The sequence below is a fragment of the Mustela nivalis genome, assembly GCF_964662115.1.
Source record: "Mustela nivalis genome assembly, chromosome: 10".
Classification (NCBI taxonomy): domain Eukaryota; kingdom Metazoa; phylum Chordata; class Mammalia; order Carnivora; family Mustelidae; genus Mustela; species Mustela nivalis.
Window position 1 is genome coordinate 105,916,243 of NC_139029.1, and position 20,814 is coordinate 105,937,056.

The 20,814-nt window shown below is 45.0% G+C and overlaps 1 protein-coding gene and 1 pseudogene across 4 annotated transcripts in view; both read right to left on the reverse strand.

The window, feature by feature from the left end:
* ELAPOR1 (endosome-lysosome associated apoptosis and autophagy regulator 1) overlaps window positions 1-20,814 on the reverse strand; it is a 68,996-nt gene that overhangs the window by 40,366 nt on the left and 7,816 nt on the right. The gene's annotated exons all lie outside the window — the stretch shown is intronic.
* LOC309843197 (large ribosomal subunit protein eL29-like) lies at window positions 17,554-19,477 on the reverse strand (annotated as a pseudogene). The gene has a single exon. The product of its transcript is annotated as a large ribosomal subunit protein eL29-like (transcript).

A 20,814-nucleotide genomic window follows, 5' to 3' on the forward strand; every position in this document is an offset into this window, starting at 1 on the left:
ACAAGCACTTTCCCATGTCTTTAATGGCTGTACCACAGTTCCTTTAACATTGAGTTTTATCCAGCTTTTTCCTTATTTTAAATAGCACTACTACGAAGCCTTCTGTGTATCTCCCATTATTTGATTTGGATACATTCCCAGAAGTGGAATTTACTAGGGTAAAGAGTATGAGTTTCTTTAAGGTTCTTGATCAGGGAAGGAGATTTCTACGCAAAAACAGACATCTCTAAGTCCTTTTTATTTATTTTTTTCTTTTTATTGTAAAAAATGTCAACTATTTACTTTTTTAAAACGGATTATAATGATGCCATCGCCCAGTTTCAATACTTAATTTCTGCCATTCTTGTTCATCTACCTGGACCCACTCCACATTTATTTCCACCCACTCCACCTTCTGAGAATTGTTGCTATTTTTTTACTTTTAGGTAAAATTTATACACACTGGACTGCACAAATCTTCACTGTTTGATTTGGATAAAGGGCTACACCCGAGCAAAACACCGTCAGGGTGAAGAACCACAGCAACGATGGTGGGTGGGGGGTAGATACCTCCCCTCCATAGGCAGGAGAAGAGAGAGCCCTGCAGGGGGTATCACCCCTAAATCTGAGTATCACCAAGTCACTGTTGCATAAAGCCACAACCACCCAAGGAAGCAGGAGATAAACACGACTTGCGTTTGTCTTGGCTGGGATAGGACCTGTGTCAAGAAACAGGTTCTTAAGTAAACCCGGATTTTGACTATAGGCCCTGGGTTCTGGAGGAGGTCACTCCTGCTCTTCCCTTCCCTGCAGGCTCATCCCCTTCTCTCACCACCCTTGAAAAAGCAGATCCTCTGGAGAGAATCTCAGGATGGAGGCAGAATAGGCCAGGCAAACACACTAAGCTTGGTAGAGTGGGATCGATAGTTATTTGTTGACTCAGTAGCAAATGCTCCTTTGCTTGGAAAGCACCTGACTCCCGATGGGAACAGATCGCATTAAACAAACCTGACTATCAAGGGGGATACTAACATTTTCTGGTAGGGACAGCATACAGAACATGGGAAACCACAGAGAAATATCAGAATTTGGGGTGCCTGGGTGGCTCAGTGGGTTAAAGCCTCTGTCTTCGGCTCAGGTCATAACCTCAGGGTCCTGGGATGGAGCCCTACATCGGGCTCTCTGCTCTGTGGGGAGCCTGCTCCCCACTCTCTCTCTCTGCCTGCCTCTCTGCCAACTTGTGATCTCTGTCTGTCAAATAAATAAACAAAATCTTAAAAAAAAAAAAAAAAAGAAAGAAAGAAAGAAATATCAGAATTTGAACATCAGTGTCCCAAATGAGACTTTCTCTTAGGCCCAGCCTTAGTAGGATGAACTCCTGCTCTTTGTTCTTTTTGTTTTGGGTGAATGGTCTGGCTGAGGCTCAGGGGCACAGTGACCTCAGTTTCCCATTGTGAACACAGGCTCTTTCTTATTGTTCTCCAACCTGTCAGTCTGGGGAGGGCAGCAGGACTTCTCCCTCTCTCTCTCTCTCCTCCTCACCCTCAAGAGGACTACTAACTCAGTAGCAGTGTCTCCTGTGCCCCAGGACCCTAGACTGGTGCTCATATCTCTGATCTTCACAACTGCCTGGAGATAGTGTTAAAAATACAGATTCCTGGGCTTCATTCCTAAGATTCTGATTTTTGTCTAGATCTTTTTCCCCCTTGCTCTCTCCCTCCTTCAAAACTCACTCTTCTATACCTCAAGGCTGAAGTATTTGTCTCACTTGGAAGCAAATTATGTAAACAAATGTCCCACAGGACAGAGATCCTTAACCTACAGCCCATGGACCACTTCCCCAATACAACGAGATGCAGAATTGCAGGTATGTGCATTTTCCTGAGCAGAGGGTCTACAGACTTCATCAGATCCTCAGAGGAGTCTGTGATCCACCACCCCTCCCCCAGCAGAAAACCATGGAAATCTGTCATAAAATTAGTAATTTTTAAATAACTATTTCATGGAGTAAAGGCTGTTCACTTTTTAACAGGGGGCTGAAATACTTTAAAGGCAAGGATTTTCAAATTATGGTACAGAGTCTAGGGGTTTAGAAATCTCCTTTCGAGGGGAGTGGGGATTTCCCCTGCTTGAATGAAGCAACCCTGTGTTGTTGGCTTTTTTCCTAAAATCTTACAGATCTGTTCTCCTCAGTGAAGATTTTGTTTTAACCAAAAGTTTCACACCCCAGACTCGGCTTGAAGGAGCAAATGGCTCAAGGTGGAATTGCAGGCACCAAAGCAGACTCAGACTCAAGGATGTCTTTGTGGTCTTCCTCTAATCATGCTTTTAGTCAGGTGTTTCCTCTCCTTGCAAGTGACACAGCCTCTCCCAAGAACAGGCACCAGACCCAGCAGCAGCCAAAGCAAACAGACCCCAGGCAGGCTGCCCCCACCCCCGTTGGCTGTCCTCAATCTGTGTGCCGTTGCCTAGCAACATGGTGTCGGGAGCCCTGGGGTTCCCAGTATCGGGGAGCCCTGGACTTATGCTGCCCCTTCTTTCAGCATTTTCTATTCTACTCTGGGTTTTCAGCTTCCATGTTGTTAAAAAACAACAGAGATGGTGCTCGTTCACCCTTGCAGGACCTGCCCTGCTGGTCTGGCCATGGACACATTGGATCCTGGATCTTTACAGGATCCTGGGTCTTTACCCCCGGCTCTGGCACTTGGTGCCGCCATGCCCTGGGCAAGGCAGGACCCTGACCCTGCTGTCCAACCTGCCTGGAACTTGAGCTGCCTGTCCCTTTTGGGCACAGCCTTGGCCTGAGGGCTCCTGGGAGACTCTGACAGGGCAATAGAGAGACAGATTTGGTGTGGTGATGACAGCCACCATTAGTGAGCACTACGAGCATGCTCTGCTCCGGGCTCTGGGCTGGTCACTTCACATTCACTTTTAGCCCCCACCAACGCCCGTGACATTATCCCTACCACTGTGACCTCCCTGTTTACAACTGTAATCCTATCCCCTCCACCCCACTGATCCTCAAATCCTGAGTGACTTTTCCATACACTTACCGCTTTCAAACACACTTTATAACTTATTCATTATGTTCCTTGTCTATTTCTGCCCCATCCTCACTCCAGATCAGGTGCGAACTCTGTAAGATGAGGCATCTTTATTTTCAATCGCTAATGTAGCCCAAGTGCCCAGGACAGTGCCTGCCACACAGTAGCTATCAGTAAGGATTTGTTGAATGACAGCATGGTGGGGAAAAGGTAGACTCTATAGAGGTTCTGGAGTTGTGCAAGGCACTTTTGATTAGAGCCCAAAGATCCAGACTCTCACCTTGTCCCGCCACCCCAAACTGCACAATTGGGGATCAGTTATTAAATCTCCCTGTGCCCACAAAACAGGGATGACAGCGCCCTGCTAAGATGATTTTTTTTTTTAAAGATTTTATTTATTTGACAGAGGGAGAGAAATCACAAGTAGGCAGAGAGGCAAGCAGAGAGAGAGAGGGGAGGAAGCAGGCTCCCTGCAGAGCAGGGATGCGGGGCTCAATCCCAGGACCCTGGGATCATGACCTGAGCCGAAGGCAGAGGTTTTAACTCACTGAGCCACCCAGGTGCCCCCTCGGATGATTTTTTTAAATGAACTAATTATTATTATCTATTTTCTTTTTCTTTTTTTTTTTTTTAAAGATTTTATTTATTTATTTGACAGATAGAGACCACAAGTAGACAGAGAGGCAGGCAGAGAGAGAGGAGGAAGCAGGCTCCCTGCCGAGCAGAGAGCCCGATGCGGGGCTCAATCCCAGGACCCCGGGATCACGACCTGAGCTGAAGGCAGAGGCTTTAACCCACTGAGCTACCCAGGCGTCCCTTATTATCTTTTTTTTTTTTTAAAGGTTTTATTTATTTATTTGACACAGAGAGATTACAAGTAGGCAGAGAGGCAGGCAGAGAGAGAGAGTAGGAGGAAGCAGGCTCCCCACTGGAGCAGAGAGCCCGATGCGGGGCTCGATCCCAGGACACTGAGATCATGACCTGAGCCAAAGTCATAGGCCCAACCCACTGAGCCACCCAGGCACCCCCTTTATTATCTATTTTTTAAGTAGGCTCCACGCTGGGCCCAAACCCACAACCCTGAGATCAAGACCTGAGCTGAGATCAATCAGTCGTTCAGCTGACTGAGCCCCCGGGGGGCCCCCACATGTTAATTTTATTTTATTTATTTGGTTTTTTGTTTATAAGATGATTAAGTAGATCTCACCCACCCACCCAAACCTGAATAACAGCAAATTCTCGGGACAATTAGGAGATGATGTTCAGGAAAGATCTTTGTAAACTGGCTAACAGAAGAAAGAAAACAAAGCCAGCAGTTACCATGACCCTGCCTGGAAAGAGCTCATGGAGGGGGTGCCCCGGCTCGTCCCTCCTCTTCCTGGCAATAAGGCTGCGAGGAGAAGACATTTGTGGCCTAACAGCAACGATGACAGCAGGAGGTAGACCCCCCTCCTTGGTTCCCCTTGCTGTTTACCGCCTGTCCCGACTCACCCTCTGATCCCAGTCTGCTCATACATATGAAATAACATCTGTCCTTTTCCCTCTTTTTCTTCCCTAGCAACAACCGCCCCCCCCCCCCAACCCCGCCACCAAAGCTAATCTCTCCACGAGAAAGGCTGGTCGTTGACATTTAGACACTTGGTACCTCAAGCCAGCCTGTCAGGTGCAGAGAGCTTTTCCATATTGCTTATAAACATCCCTAGGATTGAAATGGCTTTGTCGCCAGGAAACAAAATGTCCCTTTATAAATTCCAATCCCTCTCTGATAGCTGAGAGCTCCGTACACACATCTGTCTACAAGGCACTGCTTGATGAGATTATGTTTCAAAGATGCACTTTTCTTGGTTTTTCTAATGAGATCAAAATGTTCCGTTAAATTTTTTTACCTGAGCTTTTAATCACGCATGAAAGAAACAGGGCAGTGAGGTACTGGCCTGTGCAAAACTCTCCAAGGACACCATAGTGTTCAAATGTGTTTGCTGTTGATGATGGAGAATTTGAATCCAGAGGACAGACATCCAGCCTGGAGAGCCAGGTCAACAGACAGGGCTTCTGGAACGGCAATGGAGCAAACATATCTGAACGGCTGTGACACCGCGGTCTTCTAGAACACTGTTTCTTAATCTGGGGCTTAAGAGTCCTCAAACTCTTACCCAGCAGCAGTCACTCTGCATCTTCCCCTCCACGAGCTCCTGGGACCCACCAGCCTACTTTGTATGTGTGTGTTGTTTTACCTGTTCCTGACGTTTCATATAAATATAATTATACACCTGGTGGCCCTCTGTGGTTTTGGGTTTTGTTTTGTTTTAATTTTATCTAAGCAATCTCTACATCCAGTGTGGGGTTTGAAGTCATGACCCCGAGATCAAGAGTCTCCCACTCTACCAACTGAGCCAGCTGGACAACCCTAATAGGCAGTTTTTGCATCTGGCTTCTCTTAATCAGCCTAGTGTTTTCGAGGTTCTTCCATGTGGTAGCACATATCAGTATGTAATTCCTTTCTATGGCCCAATAACGTTCCATTGTATGGATATACCACATTTTATTTACCCATTCCTCACTGGGACATTTGGGATGTTTCCACTTTTTGGCTATGGTGAATAATGCTGCTATGACCATCCATGTCCAAGTTCTGGTGTGAATGTCTGTTTTCAGTTCTCTTAGAAATATACTTGGGAACGGAACTGCTCGGTCCTACAGTAACTCTATGTTTGACTTCTTGAGAACGGCCCAACCACCTCGCATAATGGCCGCACCGTTTTCTATTCCCAGAAGCATGAAGGTTTCAGTGACTCTGCACCCTCGTCAACACTTGCTTGTTCTCTGTCTTCGAAGCCACCCTAGCCGTCCATGATACCTCTTAAACGTAGCCAGCACTACTCCCAGCACTACTCCCGGCAGAACCCTCCCTCCCCATTAGGACTGTGTCTAGATGTGTGCTACGTTCTCTTGCTCCTAGCAGGAGCCCCCCATAGCTGATTGCGCTCATCTGTCCCCGGCCCCATGCTCAGGAATACTGATAGCTGGACACCGACTTTGATGGGAGCATTTATACCCTGGAAATCAGCAAGCACGATAAACCAGGGTTTCCCTTCACCTTTTTTTTTTCTTTTTAAAGATTTTATTTATTTGTTTGACAGACAGAGATCACAAGTAGGCAGACAGGCAGTCAGAGAGAGAGAGAGGAGGAAGCAGGCTCCCTGTGACACCGAGATCATGACCTGAGCCGAAGGCAGAGGCTTAACCCACTGAGCCACCAAAGTGCCCTTCCTCACCTTTGAAGAGCAGGTTGTTAGACCTTGACCAGCACACTGCTAACAGTATCCGTGTATCCCTAATGCCACAGCGTTCTTGGCTTTGCTCTTTCCCTCCACTTGTAAATCATTTCCTCTGTGTTTGCATTTTCTAGTTCAACTAAAATCCTAGCCTTTCCTAAAGCTCAGTTCAAATCTCTTACACAAAGCTATTTCTGAAGTTTCAGTTGTCTTCATGGACTGATGATTCCAAGTTTACACCTTGAGCTCAGCCCTTACCCTGGAGTTCCTAATCCTTATCTTTTACTGCCTCTGAGGGTGTTCCTCAAGCACGTCAGTTCCAACATTTAAAAACAGTTTTCGGGGCACCTGGGTGGCTCAGTGGGTTAAAGCCTCTGCCTTCGGCTCAGGTCATGATCTCAGGGTCCTGGGATCGAGCCCCGCATTGGGCTCTCTGCTCAGCAGGGAGCCTGCTTCCTCCTTTCTCTCTGCCTGCCTCTCTGTCTACTTGCGATCTCTGTCAAATAAATAAATAAATAATCTAAAAAAAAAAAAAAAAAAAAAAAACAGTTTTCAACTCTGCTCACCCATTGGTGCTCCACACCATCCTCCACTGTGGTGGCAATACTGGTCTTCAGGGTTTATAGGGTTTCTTTTCCTTAATTTTATCTGCTAACAATTTATACTAGAATGATAATAATATTTATATTTTTATAAATGTACATTTTACTTGATGTGCATTTGAAATGTTTGAATATTTAGCTTTACTTATTTCTTTAAAATATTTACTAAATTCCAAACACTTGGGGATGTCTAGATGCCCCAGTTGGTTAGGCAGCTGCCTTTGGCTCAGGTCATGATCCCAAGGTCCTGGGATCAAGTCCCGTATCAGGCTCCTTGCCCAGCAAGGAGCCTGCTTCTCTCTCTGCCTCTGTCTGCTGCTCCCCCTGCTTGTGCTCTCTCTCTGACAAATAAATAAATAAAATCTTTTTAAAAAGAAAGAAAGAAAGAAACAAAGAAAAATTCCAAACACTTGAAAAAATAATATAACCAGTCTTGGCATTGCCTTTTTGCTCTGTTATTGGTTAAACTGCTACATTCAGCCCCTGTTCAAGTCAAGAAGTGTTTTCTTTTTTTTTCTTTTTTAAGATTTTATTTATTTGACAGAGAGAGATCACAAGTAGGCAGAGGGAGGCAGAGAGAGAGGAAGGGAACTGATGCGGGGCTCGATCCCAGGACCCTGGGATCATGACCTGAGCTGAAAGCAGAAGCTTTAACCCACTGAGCCACTCAGGCACCCCAGGAAGTGTGTTTTCTACCTTCACAATATCTCTCGAATCAGTCCACCTCTCTCCATCCACACTGCTACCACTGAAGTAAAAACACAGTCATTTCTCACCTAGAGGAGCCTCCTCACCTGTCTCCCAAGCTTTGCTCCCTTCTTGCCTCCAAGCCACTCTCCAGGCCACAGCCAGCATGACCCACCGAACTGCAGAACAGAATGTACCACTGCCCCATCGTTGCCCTCAGACCAAGCACTAGACACCTCGCAAGGTTCACTCTGCTCCCTGGCCCCTACTTACTTCTACCCTCTCTCTCTCCCTACTCCGACCCTATGCCCTCACCACAACACTTTGAGATGTTTTCCCGCTTCACCTCAGAGTAACTCAGCTAAAAATACTCACTACAGATAGGGTAAGGAGATATAAATATGATCAAGGCTGTTCTGGCATATACGGGCACCAGGACAGTTTTCATTTTATGGGACTAAAGGGGAGAATCTGTTCCGTGCTTCTCTCCTAGCTTCTGGTGATGGCCAACAATCCTGGGATTTCCTTGGTTTGTGGAAGCATAACCCCAGTTTTCACATGGCATTTTCCTTGGGTGTGTGCGTTTGTGTCTGTGTCCCAATTTCCTCTTTAGATAAGGACATCAGTCATATAGGGGTAGGGCCCATCCTAATGACCTCATCTTAACTTGACCACAATCTGCAAAGACCCTATTTCCAAATATGGCCACATTCAGAGGTGCTGGAGGACATAGGACATACACTAACATATATACTTCAACTTTTCTTTTTCTTTCTTTCTTTTTTTTTTTTTTTTAACTTTTGGAGTTTTGGGGGTTTTTTTGTTTGTTTTGGGGATTTTTTTTTTTTTTTTTTTTTTTTGAGAGAGAGTGTGAGTGGGGGAAGGGGCAAAAGGAGAGGAAGAGAGAGGATCTTAAGCAGCCTCCATACTCCATGCAAACCCCAATAAGGGGCTTGTTCATTCTTACCTGAGACCATGACATGAGCTGAAATCAAGAGTTGGATGCTTAACCAACTAAGCTAGCTACCCAGGGGCTCCTTTACCTCAAATTTTCTATCTTATCAAAGAGAATTATTGCTCTAGGTCTCATGCTATAAAATTTGAAAATGACTCTTTGGATCCCCCACCCTCCTCTAAAAAAACAACAAACAAACAAACCCAAAAAGTAGAATCACATTCTCTCCTATGAGGGAAATGCAGTGAATATTTATTAGGCATCTCTCAGGGTCCTCAACCTTTGCAAGTTTTATCTTTTTAATCTTCACAACCACCCCAAGTCCTTCACATCAAAGACGGTCTCATCCATTGTCATGTCCCCACCACCCAGCTGAGAACGCAGTATTGAAATATTCCTACGGGACGCCTGGGTGGCTCAGGTGGTTAGGCGGCTGCCTTCAGCTCGGGTCATGATCCCAGCGCCCTGGGATCGAGTCCCATGTCGGGCTCCTTGCTCAGCAGGGAGCCTGCTTCTCCCTCTGCCTCTGCCTGCCTCTCTGTCTGCCTGTGCTCACTCGCTCTCTCCCCCTCTATCTCTGACAAATAAATAAATAAAATCTTAAAAAAAAAAATGGTATGAAATATTCCTACAACAAATACGTGTTCAGATCAATGACCTGTGGGGTAGAGATTATTTACCCCATTTTAAGAATGAAGACGTTAGTTCCGAGATGCGCATACCCCAAAGTCACACGGCTGATGAGTAAGCAGCAGGTTTGGGGCTCAAGGCCAGACCCACCTGTCTTCAAAGCTCTTATCCTTTTCATTACATTTAAATCAGTGGTTCTCAAAGTGTGGTCCCAAGACCCAAAAGGCCCAGTCATTTTGGATTAGAAATGCAAATTCTTAGGGCTCTTCACTGACCGGCTGAATCAGAACTGCTAGGGTGGGGCCATCAATCTGGGCTCTAGGAAGTCCTCCCCATCAGTGAACACCAGCTAAAGCCGGGAGCCCCCACCCCACACTAAACCAGGAAGCTGGCCCGAGAGAAGTGGAGAGTAGGTGCGGACTGAGAGATCGGCTCAGTCTTTTTTGGAGGGTGGGGAGGTCACCTATATAGTTGCAGGATTCCCAGAAACCTCGCTCTAAGGGCCTACTTAGCCTGAGTGAGCCATTTTGTTGTTTATGCAGTAAACTTAGATTGAACCTGCCCCTTCCCCCCAGGAGGAAAGCGCTTAGAAACAGAATTGGTGAAATACGGACAAATAGCTCTCAATAATGGAGCACAGATACCAGGACATGTCAGGCTGGGCAGAGATAACGGAGCCCAGACACAAGGACGTGTCCGGCCAGGTGGAAACGTCCAATCAGTAAAAGCGCACGTATTACCTCCCTACCCGCCAAGGATGAGCCAGGCCAGGTGGAGACATCCAATCAGGAAAGCACCTCCCTAACCACCCAAAATCGTGGGCCCTGCCTTTTGGGCGCCAATTCTGACCAGAGTGAGACGCTAGTTCAAATAATTACTATAGGGTGAATTGTAATTCAATTGGCCACCTGTGTGTGGCCAGGCTCAACCACATGGCCTTTGCTCTATAAAAGTTAGTCTGTGAGACTGGGAGGGGTCGCTTCTTTGCAAGAGACCGCCCTGGCCCCTCCGTTTGATTCTTGATGCTTGGCGCAAAATAAAGCCCTGCTTAACTTTCGCTTTGTATCAGTCTCGACCTTTTGTCTACGGACCCTTTCACTCGCCTTCCAGGTCCAACCACTGTTACTATTTTTTATGTTGAGAAATTACATTACCCCAGTACTTCTAAAAAGGAGGGAGGAGAGAGAGTGCCTGGAGGTAATTACTTAAATCTGTTTCTTTCCTCTGCTGGAAATGTTGGGACATCCCTGGGAGAAGCTCTGACACCACCCCCCCCCCCCAAGGACTTTCCACCTGGAAAGGCGAACAGACAGTCCTCTCCGGGATGAGGTGGGCAAGATGCTTTGAAAGTTGCCAGAGGGCTTCCAAGTTGCATGAAGTAAGGACAAAGGTGGAATCGACTAGCTCTGCAGAACTTCGTCTACACCTCATGTAGAAAAGACCAGAGCAGGAAACGCAGCAGCCATCTGAACGCATAGCTGTTTCCTATCCAGAAACCAAGGAGGCCATCATAGAGGCCACCCGTTCACAGGCCAGAGGGCCAGGTCTCAGCCACCCTTTCCTGGATGACCTGGTTCTCAAAGGAAGTCACTTTTCTTTCTGAGGGTCTTGGTGGCAGATGAGGGTGGCAGCCAGATGATGCCAGCCGCCGGGGGAGAGGCCCAGAGCCCTGGGAGGTGGCGAAGGCCTGCATGGAGCCCAAACCAGCTTTCTACCACCAGGCTTTGCCTGGAGGAGGTCGTGAGACTTTGTAGCAGAAAATGGGCAAACACCTGAAACTAAAGCAAGAGGAGGGAACTGTGCCACTGACCCGCCTGCAATGTTTTCCTTTGGGAAACTGTAATATTGTCCATTGTGAGAAAGAGAGGTGGGGCTGGAGGGTGGGTGGGAAGGGGAACTGCAAGAAAGAACAGGGCCCAAGGCAGAATGCTCAGCTCCAAGCCGTTTGCCTGAGTTCACTTTTGCAGATGGCTTCTGCTACAAAGTAGAAAATGAAAGCCTTCTTTATGTGGTACTAAAATTGGTATCAGGGTTCCTCTGCCCCCTCCCACATCCCCCCACCCACGGCCAGGCACCTGACAGCGCCTAGGGCTCTGGCAGCCACTGCATAAAGCAATCTCAAAAGGTTCCCCTGGGACCAGCCTGGGGCTCCATCACTGGGAACTCGGTTCACATCAGCACCTCTTGCTTTGCCAAAGCAGAAGTGGCCTGGGTCCAAGAGTGAAATTTGGTGGAAGAAATTAAAGCAGGATGCTGTTCTCTCTAATTTCCAGGAAGGCCTTAGATGATCCTCCTGCTTTTTAGCAGTCGCAGGAGAAATCAGGACAGATCTCCTACTTCTTTATTTTTATACTCACCGATCAACAAGCCATCTTGTTTTTTTCCTCCCACTCCCATACTACCAACCTCAATAATGGTTAACAGAGAGGAATTAAACATCATATCCCCTGCGATTTCAATTTGACACCAAAGGAAATTATCCGGGCTTAAAAAGAAGCTACATTCCATATCTACTTCATATATACATACATATATGAGACAACTCATAATCAGTGGCCCCATAATAGTCTCCACAGATACTATAGAGTTTCAGTAATTAAATTAACTAATCAATGAATCTCTCTGCAATGTCTTACCCTGATGTTCCTAATATGTTATTCTTATGCCATCATGCCACAGCTTGCCCATCGGTACATGGTTCTGTTGCATCTGCCTGCTAAATAATCTTCTCATGTGTTTTCTTAATGGGCTTGGAGCACTACATGTCCTATAATGTTTTCATCTTTTACCTTGGCCACCAGGGAGCTCAGGGTCAATTTTCCAGTTCTTTTGCTTCTATAGTATTTATATATGCATTTAATTATTCTTTCTGTATTTGTCATTCTAAATTGTATTTTTTCCTGCCATAATATTCATCTTATGTTTGGATTCTACTATTTTGATGGAATATTTCCTGAAAAGTGAAGTCCTTATAGGTGGAGGCACTATTAATTACTTAATTAAAATAAGGCCATTCAAGGTTTGATTACCTTCCTCTCCTACCTCATTGCTCATCATGTTCTCCTTCCCTCCTTGTCTGCTCCTCACAATACACTGGACTTCTTTCAGTCCTTTGTACTCACTCCAGGGCCTTTGCTTGTGCTGATTCTTACCCCTCATGGCTGCCTATTGCTGGACATCCTTCAGACCCCAGCTGGGTTATGGCTACCCTAAGAGTTCCCTGAACTTTCTGCTCAAGTCAAATCCCCTAATGTATTTTCCTTTTGTAGCACTTGTCACAGGTGTAATTTTATCTCTGTGATGATTTCATTCATATATATATATATATATATATATATATATATATATATATATATCTCCCACTAGACTACAAACAATGTCTGGCACATAATGGGTCTGCAATAAAGTTTGTTGAGTGAATGAATGAGTGAATGAATGAGTTAATACACACAGATACATTCGTTTCTCTGGTCCAGCTTTTTTTCTATTCTCTGAAACATTTATCTAAGCATTTACTACTCTCTAGAAAAACGTATTTAATGTATTCATAATCAGGTTCAATCTTTCTCCCTAACACTATCTATTCTATAAGGTCCTCCAAGGCTTGCCTCAATCCACCTTCCCATTCCCTTTCCTACCCCTTCCATGAAAGCCATCCTGGACAACCTGAAATTCTCCCATATGTAGCCCTGCACATTCCCATCTCCTGGTCTAGAATGTCCCACCCCAGTGACCTATCCAGCATCTACTGGGAGGAGGCTAAGTTTAGGATGGTACCCTAGGCGCTCAGATGCCACCTACCCCTACAGCTGTCTCTGATTTCTGCAGTTTCCCTCTTATAGTACAAACCCAAAGCCTTTTGTTTATATTAACTTTTATCTCTTATTTGAGTGCATTATACTTATAACACATTTCCCTTGCCACTGGACTGTAAACTCCTTTAAGGCAAGCATCAGGCCAATCCATTCCAAACTCCCAGCTGCAAGCACAGTGTCAGGCACACTGTGAGAGGCCAAAATGATTCCTGTGTATTAATACATAATAATAATAACAACATGGAGATATAGGAACATCAAATGTAGGAAACTAGTCCAACAGCAAAAGGAATGGATGATTTCATGATATGCTGTGATGTGGTGGTTTTAAAATATGCCCACATATTCTTGGATGTTCCTCCCTCCAAGAGGAAGAGAGAGTTTAATCCTCTCCCCCTCCACTCCCCGGAGTGTGGGCTGGATTCACCCAGCAACTTGCTTCTAATGAACAGAAAGAACATGGCGAAAGTGATGGTGTGTGACTTTTGAGAGAAGGTCATAAAAGGGGCTGAGGCTTCCTCCCCACTCTCTGTCTCTGACTACCCTCTCTGGAGGAAGCTGGTTGCCATGTCATGAGGGCACTCAGGCAGCTCCAGAGAGAGACCCAGAAGGTGAGGAACTCGTTCCTGCTAACAGCCATGTGAGTGGATCATCTTGGAAGCAGATCTAAACAAGCTTCTGAGGACTGCAACCCCGGTAGACCTCTTGACCGTACCCTCATGAGAGACTCTGAGCCAGACTCGGCCAGCTTAGCCAGGCCTGAATTCCTGACCCACAGAAACTGAGATCATGAATGTTTGGGTTTTTAAACCAGTAAGTTTAAGGGCAGTTTGTTATAAACTAATTCCTGTTGGACCAGAGGAGATCTCTGTCTCATTAAGAGCTGATTTTACAAGGTTAGTAACCTTGGTGTGAAAGAACAGATTTCTGTTGCTTTAGGACCCCCAACCCTAGCAAACAAATACAAAGAGTCATACTGTGCACATCTTATTTCTCATTTCTACATTCACAAAAATGCTTCAAATTAAATATGATTAGTTCCTTTGATAAATGAGTCTGACAGTCGGTGAAGCTGTACCCAGGGTACAAAGCCAGTCTCCAGAGACTGCTCTGCCCCGCTGCTCCTCCCTCTCTGGCCTCATTCTATCATGCACTGATCTCTGTTTGTAACTGCTTGTTCCTTGAAAGGCTGTAAGTGCCATCAGTGTCGGTTTCATGTCCTACAATTCTCCCATGTCTCTTTTTCAGTCCATGACGTTCAAAAAATACCTGGTGGATGAATTATTTCAAATTTCAGAGAAAAAAATAAGTGCAGAGAAAACTTGACAATGGCCCATGATCTCTAGAGGAAATCTGTCATTAATGTTTTCAAATTGTGAGTACTCTGATGATCATTGTTCTCTGGGACCAGGTACTAATATGAACAGTATCTGTCACCGGAGGAAATGAGTATTGGAGACAATGGGGCTGTCAGGTTGCTTCACAGTTACAAAGTTTAAAAAAGAATACTTTTTACCCCAATTGTAGGAGTCCACTCCATAAATAGTGAGCCTCTCATTCTCTGAGGTAAAAGTATTTTTTCAAAATATTGGTAATTGTGGGGCACCTGGGTGGCTCAGTGGATTAAGCCTCTGCCTTCGGCTCAGGTCATGATCTCAGGGTCCTGGGATCAAGCCCCGAATTGGGCTCTCTGCTCAGCGGGGAGCCTGCTTCTCCCCACCCTCGCCCCCCCTCCACCACCTGCCTCTCTGCCTACTTGTGATCTCTGTCTGTCAAATACATACATAAATAAATCTTTAAAACGTTGGTAATTGTTAAGCAATAAAACCCACTTGAGGGTAAGCGCTCACCGGGCTGTCTTAGGGAGGCTGTGAGGTTGTCTTTGTCTGGTTGGCCACTGAGATCTACCCTGACACCAGCTTTTGGTGAGGTCACAGTTTTATATCTAAACAACACTCCCCAGAGTGAACCAACCTGTTGATCTCCTTGGTCCTCAGTTTCTGCGAGTATAAAATAGGGATTTTAATGGCGTATCGATCATAATTGGAAACAAAAACCTGAGATTTTTAAGTTATCTAAAAATCAACAGGATGTCTCCTCTTTCAGAGAAGCTCCTGAAAATTTGTGGCGTATTCCCAGCGACATCACCTTTATCTGCTCATCTTCATTCATGCCCACCCTCATTGTTTGCCCATCATCTGACTAAAATGATAATTACATCAAAGACAATAAAGCACACTGGCCATGATCACTCATTCTTCTGAAATGTTACCCAAATCTATCACCACCCGAGAAAAACGAGCTAGTGAATATAAAAATCAGGACTCATCTTTGGATAATCCAGGACTAAAAACTCTATGTATTCTTTAAAAAATATGCCTTCTCCCCCTCCCCATAGTTCTTTGTTTCCCTCTGACATCCGGCTACCTTGTTTCTTATTCTGTGTTTGGTCATAGCCCTTTCCTTTCTTGTATGGATGATTTATATAGCTCAATATTTGCAAAGGGAAGCTCTAGCCCTCATCTTTTTAAAAAAATGTTTTACAAGGAAAAAAATTGAGCCATTAATTCAAGATTTATGGAGCATCTAGCCTGTGTTTAGCACATGGCTGGGAGCACCTGACTTTTCTGACATGCTGTCCTGAGCCAGCACCACCCTTAGGAGAATCTGAAGCAAGTCAAATAAATGGATACCCTTGATGCTTCCTTTTATCTTTTCTCTTGGTGGCTTACTTGCCACTCTTTTATCTTCATGTGATTGAGGTTGGAGGGCAAAGTAATCAATTTCAAGCAGAAAATTAGCCAATTTCAGTTTCCTTTCTAATTGAGGAACAGCTTTCCTTGAGTGTTGTGCATGGGGTAAGAAGAGGGGCGTTCCAACAAGGACGCAGGCTTATTACATTAAAATCCAATTATTATTACGGGTTTTTGCATTTTATTGTATCATCAGCACAATTCCGATTTAGAAAATCATGTCCTAGGCCTGTGAAAGCCACTTTATTTATTTTTTTCCCACCCTGCAGAGTTCTGTGGGTCTTTTTAAAAATGCTTTTAATAACACGTGTCAAATTGAAGGAGAAGAATGGGTGATAACCTCACATTAGGGTTCTCAGACTTAAAAAGATTTTGAAAAGCACAGAGCTAGGAAGTATGAAAAATATATTTTCTTTCGGCAGTTGTCAAGCACTAACTATAATTATCTGTTCTGTGCTTTATCTGGTATGACATAGAAAGAGAGCTTAGGAAGAAATGTGACAAAAGGCACAGTTTTTATCACTTTACTAGACGAATGATACAGACTGAGGAAGAGCTCTGAGTTGGACCAAATTATTTTCTGAAAATCTGGCAAAATTAGCCATCAGGCCCATCTGTCCTGACGGGGAAAAGCTGGCAGCTTGATAGAGCCGACAGGCTCTGCAGCCCGGCCCTCCGGGTCTCGGTGATTCCTGGGGAAGAAGAGAGTGGTGGCGGCCCTCCCAGACAAGGCCTCCCTCCTCCCTCTGACTGCAGATGGAGAAGGCTAATGCTGTCTTTAAAAATCCATGCTCCCAACCTGGCACACCTCTATCAAAATGCTAAACACTTGGACTCTTTGACAGACTCAGACAAGTTGCCTCAGTACACATAGAGGACAGTCACTGCAGCTCTGTTACCATATAAATGACGGGAACTGACCTAGTCATCAACTTTGCTTTAGCAGATCACGGCACATGTTTATCACGAACCACCACAGAGCTGTTAAAAATAAAGACGTGGATCTGTAGTAAGGAAAATAATAAAATACAGAACAGGACACATATTCTGATCTGATTTGTACAGAAGGCGAAAAAATAGATGTGCTTGTAGAGGCATAAGATATTTCAAGAAGAATATCGAAGCAGGAGCTGACAGAGGTTAGCCTTTGGGGACTTGTGAGGGGTGGGGAGGGGAAACTTTTACTTCTAGGCTTCTACCCTTTGCACAATTGGGGCTGACATGCAGAAAACAGCACGGTGGGGAAGAGCCCAGCTGCTTGAGTTCCTGCTCTCTTTCCAGCCAAGTAACCTCTGGCAGGCTAATCTCTCTGTGGCAGGCACTGGGAAATTAGAAATGATTAAAATGTACAAGAATACCAGCCCTCACAGAGTTTACATTCTAGTCAGAAAATACGGACAATTAAAAAAAAACGTGTGCGCGCGCACACACAGATGTATGTACGTAAACTACATGCCGGAGGGCCGAGAGGGCTGTGGGAGAGAGTGGAGCAAGCAAGAGGAGAGGGATGGGGTGGAATGGAGGTGGGGTGCCTACCTCACAGAGTTCTTATGAGGACCAAATGTATTCCTGCCTGTAGGTCACTTGGGGAACTCAATAAATGTAAGCTATTATTATGGGCATATATTACCTTATGCTGGAAAAATTAATAACAATTTTTAAACAAACAGCGCCCTCCGGGACTTTTGCTTAAGATATCTTCTTTTAATAGCTTTGAAACTTCAAAATGGGGATATACATTTCTCATTTTGCAAGTGTAAATTGATGTTGCCCAGCCACACTGGCCTTCTCTCTGTCTCCTAGGCACAGACTCTTTTTTTTTTTTTACAGATCCTGCCGCAGGTTTATTTGTACAAATAGCACAGGAGGACACCAGACCCATGCGGATAGAAGCCCAGGGGTCATACCAGTCCTTCTGTCCTCACACTGGCAGTCAGAAGCCTCTGCACTGGAGCCTTTGTGGGGGCCTGAGCACCTTTGGGAGTCTGAGCTGCAGCAGGAGCAGGAGCTGGAGCTGAAGTCGCAGCTGAAGCCTGGGCCTTGGCCTTGGACTTCGGCCGGCAGAGCCTGAGACCCTTGGCAATGTAGGCATGAGCACATTTCCCGAGCTTGAGGTGAGCGATGTAGGCAAGTCGATTTGAGCTTGCAGCTGCTGCCCTTTGGGATCTTGGGCTTGACCTCCTTGGGCTTGATGAGGGCCTTGATAGCCTCGGCTCGTGCACTCATGGCCTTGGCGTTGTTGGCCTGCATCTTCTTCAGGCCCTTCTTGTTGTGCTTCTTGGCAAAGCGCATGTTCCTCAGGAATTTGGGGTCTACCCCCTTAAGGGATTCGTATCTTTGGGACCGGGGTTTCCTGATGCCATTTCTGTGCCATTTTCATGACTGGTTGTCCGTGGTGTGCTTCTCAGACTTGGCCATGTCTGCACCGAAGCCCACAGCTCCTGAAGCGCCTCGGACCGGAAGAGAAAGCGGCACAGGCTCTTTCCTGCCTGCAAGCTTGTCCATTCCTTTTCACCTGCCAAACTTCTCCACAGCTTTCATTTAGCTCGCCACTTAAACCCACTCCTCAGAGAGGCCAGCTGTCACCTTCCCCATCTACCATCTAGGGTAGATCCACGATCTACAGTTAGGTCTCCTTGTCATATCTTCTGCATTTCTTTCATATCACTGAACCAAATTTGCAAGTCAATTACACTGGTTATTTGGGAGTATCAAGTCTGCTATTCCAAGCCCAGTTCCTCCCCAGGGCCATTTACACGGGGAAACGGGGAACCGTGAAAGAGGGGAGAGGGGAGCTGGAGGCAGCGTGGCCAAGAGCACTGCTCGCTGGTGGAGGGAGAAGAAGCTGAGAAGCAATTTAGAAAAAGACTGATGTATAGGGATTTGTTTGTATTGCTTGCTATAGAATGAGTGAGTCTGTCCCTCAGTTGCAGTAATAGCTTTGAGAAACATTCTAAGGTCTCTTGGGAGCTCTAGGTTGGGTCCTTCTTGAAACAGGAGGGGTCCTTCAGCTAGGGGTCAAGCAAAAACAAAGGGGTGTGCGTGTTGCCTACCGCCCCATTTGTTAAGTTTGAAAGGACTGACAATATTGCCAGAGATATGAGAAAAGGTGAGGACATGCAGAGTTCATGGAAAATAAAATTGGTGCAATTTCCCCAAAAGAGAAATTGGATAATAGGGAGCAATATAAAATATATGTGCACTTTGTGGGGCGCCTGGGTGGCTCAGTGGGTTAAAGCTTCTGCCTTTGGCTCAGGTCATGATCCCAGGATCCTGGGATTGAGCCCCGAGTCAGGCTTTCTGCTCAATGGGGAGTCTACTTCCTCTTCTCTCTCTGCCTGTCTCTCTGCCTACTTGTGATCTCTGTCTGTCAAATAAGTAAATAAAATCTTTAAAAATATATATGTGCTCTTTGATCAAGGAATCTTCATGTATGGAATATAGCTAAGGGGTTAACAGGATAACAATTGAGCAAATGTTTACAAATATATATGCAAAAGCATTCATTTCAGTATTGTTGATAGCAATAGAATTTAGAAGCCATCTGAATTGGTTGGTTAAATAGATTATACTCTATACATGCTACAGAACTCTTTGTAACCTTTAAAATGATGAAGTTAGGGGTGCCTGGGTGGCTCAGTGAGTTAAGGCCTGTGCCTTCGGCTCAGGACGTGATCTCCAGGGTTCTGGGATCGAGCCCCGCATCGGGCTCTCTGCTCAGCAGGGAGCCTGCTTCCCTTCCTCTCTCTCTGCCTGCCTCTCTGCCTACCTCTCTGTCTGTCAAATAAATAAATAAAAATAAATAAATAAATAAATAAATAAATAAATAAAATGATGAAGTTAGACCTATATTTATTAACAGATAGAGATGTCTTTTGCAAATTCTTGCATGAAAAAAAGGGTTATGACACAGCATGTATGATATGATCCCATTTATGGAAAATTATATATATATATATCTCTACATTTACGTGTAGAAGTATAGAAAGTCTACAAGTATAAAAGCAAGCCTGGAAATAGGCAACAAAGTGTTTATAGTGATGTTAGCCAGTTATGAAATTTTGGGTAAGTTTTGCATCCCTGTTCACATTCTCTACTTCCTGATATTTTAGAATAAGAATGTACCATTGTTACAAAAATAATAAAGCTATTTAAAAATAGTATTCAATATGCCAAAAGAGAATAAGGCAATCTGGAGCTCAGTCCCATTCCTCAGTCCCCATTCCTCAGTTTTCAAAAAGCTGATCATAAAACGGTAACAAGCGCAACATTAAGCACTGACTCTACGCTATGCATTTTGCAAACCACTGTAAGCATTTTGCTTAATCCTCCCACCAATCCATAAAAGATATAAATTATCCCCATTTTCCAAATGAAAAACTTGAGAAGAAGACAGGTGAGTATCTTGCCCAAGATAATGCAGTTGAAATGGTCAGTTGTCACCGCCAAGTCAACACCGAACACAGAAACATGTGAACCACATACAAGGTTTTAAAATTACCAGTAAGCACATTTGAAAAAGTATAGAGACACAGGTGAAATTATATTTTTCGGGTGAAATGAATTTTAACACTACATTTCAACATGCCATCAGCATGCAATATTATTGAGATGTTTCGCATTCATTTTTTCTGTACTAAGTTCCGTTAGAAACTTAGTTTCTTTTTTTTAAGATTTTATTTATTTATTTGACAGACAGAGATCACAAGTAGGCAGAGAGGCAGGCACAGAGAGAGGAGGAAGCAGGCTCCCTGCTGAACAGAGAGCCCGATGCGGGGCTCGATCCCAGGATTCTGGGATCGTGTGACCTGAGCAGAAAGCAGACACAAAACTGACTGAGCCACTCAGGCACTCCAAGGAAATGGATTTTTAATTTTATTTAATTTTAATTAAAAGTTAAAGTTAGGAATGCCTGGGTGGCTCAGTGGGTTAAAGATTCTGCCTTTGGCTCAGGTTATGATCCCAGGGTTTTGGGATTCAGCCCCGCATGGGGCTCTCTGCTTAGCAGGGAGCCTGCTTCCCCCCACCCCTCTCTCTGCCTGTCTCTCTGCCTACTGTGATCTCTATCAAATAA